The sequence below is a fragment of the Tupaia chinensis genome, unplaced genomic scaffold, assembly GCF_000334495.1.
Source record: "Tupaia chinensis unplaced genomic scaffold, TupChi_1.0 Scaffold141036_1, whole genome shotgun sequence".
NCBI lineage: Eukaryota > Metazoa > Chordata > Mammalia > Scandentia > Tupaiidae > Tupaia > Tupaia belangeri.
The window spans coordinates 270033-274599 of NW_006200903.1; the positions used below are offsets into that span (position 1 = coordinate 270033).

General features: G+C 53.2%; 1 long non-coding RNA gene across 5 annotated transcripts in view; it reads right to left on the reverse strand.

Annotated features, from left to right (window-relative positions):
• Positions 1–3646, reverse strand: part of LOC114004976 (uncharacterized) — a 7102-nt gene extending 3456 nt beyond the window's left edge. For 4 of the 5 annotated variants that reach the window (XR_003546917.1, XR_003546916.1, XR_003546918.1 and 1 more), the window contains exons 1-2: positions 2207–2766; positions 229–596 (exon numbers count right to left, since the gene is read on the reverse strand). This is a non-coding gene — a long non-coding RNA (uncharacterized LOC114004976). Of the gene's footprint in view, positions 1–228; positions 597–2206; positions 2767–3532 lie in introns of those variants that run through there. The other variant, XR_003546915.1, reaches the window with a different exon arrangement.
• Between the last annotated feature and the right edge of the window lie 921 nt (positions 3647–4567).

The following is a 4567-nucleotide window of genomic DNA, read 5'->3' on the forward strand; positions in this document are numbered from 1 at the left end:
CTGCTCCTGGCTGTTTGACCAGCTGGCTGGGCTCTGGTGTCACCCATAGTCCAGGAGGGGGAACCCCGGAGCTCATGACCAGCATCCGGAACCCTGGGTGAGGTGACAAGGGCCACCTTCATCACTAACACCACAGGGAGCCTCTCCTGAGGAAAGGCACCTGTCTTGCCACTCTGGGCCTGTTTACCCCCAGACCTGAATCCCCTCCAGGGCAGAGGTCTGCCTCACCCGTCTTTCCAGATGCCGGTCTGCTGCCTTAGATCCCAGTGTCCACGGATAGGGCCACCGTCTGTTGTCTGGGCTCCAATCATTGTCCCCACATACTCAGCCCAGGAGACGGAGCCGCTCTGCCCAGGGGACTCTGCCTTGACCAGCTCAGAGCCTCTCTGTCCGGCTGTGTGTGCTCAGGGGGTGCTGTTCTTACGTCAGTCCGTGAGGAGCAAAGTGAGGCCTGAGCAGCTGCAGAAAGGAGCCCTGCTCTGGTGCAGTTGTCTGTGCAAGTGGTCCTGGCACCTTCACGGAAGACCGCGGATTGGAGCCCTGGCCTGGAGAAGATGGGGAAGGTCTCAGGAACTCCCAAACCTCAGTTTCCTCGCCTGTAACGAAAGGAGCTAGACTAGTTGATGCTGAAGCTCAGTGATCTAGCCATGCCCAACTACAATCCACCAGGTGCTAGAATCTTCCAGACCTCCCCATCCGCCCGCACTGATGGAGTCCGGCAAACATCCCGATGTCAAAGATCCGTGCTGGCTGCTCCCCGGGATCGGCCTCCCAGCTCTGCTCTTCCTCAATGTGGGCTTCAACCTGCTGGTTTGGGCCCTGTTCTGGCATCTCCCTTTCACCATAGGAAGCGCTTCCCAGAGGCCCTACAGATAGGCATTTACTTCCCACTGGGCTCCCACCCTCATGCTGCACCTGCTGGTGGGCACAGAGCATATACAGACAGGAACAGGGAGGGCATGGGGTGGCTGGGGAGCTCAGAGAGCCCAGTCTGGCTGAGTCAGGGCATGCGCAGAGAGGACGAGGGGACATGGTGGCTGGAAATCTGCGTTGGGCGCATTGTGGCCACGCTCGCCCTTGCCAAGGTAATTTCAGGTCGGGTAAGTGAGCAGCTGAAGGTCTTGTGGGTAGGCGGTTTCTTGGTGTCCTACCACGCTGCGTGTGGCCTGTCCGCTCCCCCATGCCAACAGTGACTGCAGAAGGCCAGCTCTGAAGGCAGGCATGCCACCGGCAGCTGGCTTCTGCGCTGGTGCCAAGGAGGAAGTGGAGCCGGGGTGAGGGCTCGCCCAGACTCATCGGCAATGGCGAGGAAGCCGGCCTCAGCCGCTCCCGATTCTGAACCTGGAGGTGCCAAGGTGCTTGTGGTGTCTCCTTGGCGGCCTTTAAGGGGAGGTGGCCAGCATGTGCCTCAGGCAAACAGCAGGACGTGGCCATCCCCTGGCAGGGAGGCACACTTGGGGGTGGGGCCCGGGAGCACATCGCTTTCTCCTTCCTAATCTGCCAGAGGGTGTGGGTGCCGGCCAGGGAGATGGAGGGAGGGTGGGAGGGAGAAAGCGCCCCCAACAGGGTATGGTCATGCCGCAATCCCTGCTCCATTTCTCCACCGTGCTGGGATTTGGGGTGCACACACATGCACCTGGCATGTTTTTCAGGACGCTGGGGCCAGGACTTGAACCATGGTCAGCCACGTGGAATCAGCCGCTTTAACCACTAGGCCATGAGGTCAGCCCCATATTCCAGTTTATCCTGAAATACTTGAGGGTCACTAAAGGCAGTAAGCAGGGAGTGATGCTGTCAGCCGTGTGTTCCAAAGTGACCATGCTGGCTGCCTGCAAAGAATGGGTTGGAGAAGGGCCAAAGGGGCCTCGCGGAGACCGCTGGGGGCATGCAACAGTTCTGAAGAAGGATGTGGCCGTACCAGAAGCAGAAAACACAAGCACAGGCTCCAGGAAAGCAGCCCCACCCGGCCAACACGCGAACACGTGCAGTGCGCCTCTCGGGCAGCTGTTCACGCTGACCACTCCGCAGCGTGGCCCCTGGAACAAAGAGGCTGGGGGTGGAGCCTGGGGGTGGAAGAAGCCTGGGTGACCACAGGATGCCTGAGACCGGAGACAAACTGGCAGAGTCAGCCACAGGAGAGTGAGAGTCCAACTAGTTCCCCTGCCCTCCCACCCTCGCCCCACTCCACCCCAGATTGCAAACATACCTGCAGCCGTTTACCACAGCCAGGGCTGCGCGTCCACAGCTGCCGACAGCTACCGGGACCGTCGCGGCTAAACCAGGAGCCTTTGCACACGGGTTGCACCCAATCACGCGCAGGCAGACGCGTCGCACCGCACCGGTACAGGGAGCACTGCGAATTGATTCATTTTTCACTCCTGTGAAGGGCGCACACCTGCTCCAGGCAGCGCGAACCACATCCGAGGAGGAAGTCGGGAAGCTCAGAGGAACAGCAAGAATAACCATGGCGACACTCGTGCGATTTGGAGGCTGTAAATGAGAGACTATTTACTCCGGAGCTGCAACTGGAAAACAAAAAGCTGCCATGACAACAGCACCCAGTGACCCTCCCTTCTGGGTTCATCTACAAAGAAGATACAGAAGGGAGGCACTTCGCAGGGGCCCTGTGAAAATCCTCAATTCTCTGACGTGAGCTGTGAAAGCTCCTCAGTGTGGAAGGTGAATCATTCCAGCTACTTTCTTTATATAGCTCTTTATTTTGAGAGAACTGTTGATTCACCTGTGGCTGTAAGAATAATAAAGAGAATCGTGTACCATTTACCCAGTTTCCGGGATGACATTTTGTGTAAGTGTGGTATAAACCCACACCCAGGAAGTTGACATTGATATAGAGATCGGGGGAGGAACTCTCAATAAGGTGTATTATTAAAAGTGGTTAAGTGGTTAAGGTGCTGGACTCCCACATAGTCAATTGCGGTTCAAATCCCAGACCTGGCAGCTTGAAACTCATGCCAGGTGCGCGTGCAGGCCCAAAATCCAAGAGAAGAATGGAACAGGAACTTCAGTACGGCTATTGCCCCTGGAGGGGGTGGTTTCTCACCTTCTGTCTCTCTGTCTCTCTCTGTCCCTCTGGTGAGCACACATGCCCTATAGCAAAAACCTCTCAAATAAGTCTTAAATAAAAGATTGAAAACATACAAAGAAGTAGCCATTCTGTATTTTAAAAAATTCAAATGAAATCACAAGAAAACCGAACAGGGAGAAATGCTTTCGTATTTCCTGTCCAGGAGTCCATGCCCTCCCAGCGAGCATGTTCACATTTCTAAAGAAAACATTCAGTGGTCCTTGGAAATATTTTGATGACCCGAAGAATTATAACTGAAATGATGGCTGTATATATACCCTTTGGGGAGCTGACATTCTAGAATGTCCCTCATCTCATCTCAGCGATAATTATCCTTGTTTAGGAGCCCATTATCTCCCAGAAGGACCACTGCAGGAGCTTCCACGGGACTACCCTCTGTGCTCCTTGGTTCCGTCTCTGGATTGCAGTTCCTTCAATCGGACACACCTGACTACGTCCCAGCCATGTCCAAGGTCCTACACATGTCCACGTCTCAGGCCCCCCGCGTCGGCACGGGAGCAGTTCCGCCCCTCCCTGCGCAGCGCCCCCTCCTGTCCATCTCTCCACTCATCTTCTCTCCCGTCCACACAGCTGGCAAGGGCTTCCGGTTGCCCAGGGTCCTGCCCTTGCTTTTCTGCCTAAAAAGTCCTGCTATTAACTTTTTAGTGTAAACATGACCTGCCCTGCTGAATGAAAGGGAAAATTCCATTTAGTGGGAGGTTTCGTTTCCTTGGAAACCACCAAGTTACCCTCTGCTGATTGGGTTACTGTGCTGTCACTCTCTATCCTGAGCAGGGAGGGGTGTGTTCCTGCACCATTTGTATCTTGATAGCCTGGACCTCTTGCAGTGTAGCAACGCGACTTCTTTAGGGTGAGGCATAGACCCCAGTTAGTGTGCGTGTGCGTGTATATAGATACAGATATGGATGGTATAGACACGCACACACGCATATATATAGTGCCTGTTTAAACCTTCGTGGGGTGTCTCCCAGCTAAAGTATATTAAAATGTTTTAAGCTTTTGACACAGCTACTAAATTTATTTTCAAAAAAGATTATAAAATTGTATTTTCTCATTACTAGATAGGAAAATGTACGGTTTATCTACCACACCTGCATAAACCCTGGTTAATGACTAGTCGAAGAGAAAAAAGTTTGGTTATTTTCCTCAGCTTTTCTTAGGTTCTTAGAGTGACTGTGTTGTCATTTCCTTACAAATTACTTGCATTTCATCTTTCTGAGTTTTCTGAACTTTTTTTTTTTGCCCACCTAGCTAATGGAATATTTTAGTTTTCCTCATTGATTCATGTGAATTGCTTATTTATTAACTTAAAAAAATAGTTTGTTTATTCTTTGTATTCATGAGCAAGAGAGACAGACATAAACAGAGACAGAGACAGCGCCCCCTGCTGCTGCAATCCGCCCCCAGACTTCAGGCAGCCCTGGATTCCGGGCCTGCATGATCCCAGCGTACTCAGGGAGG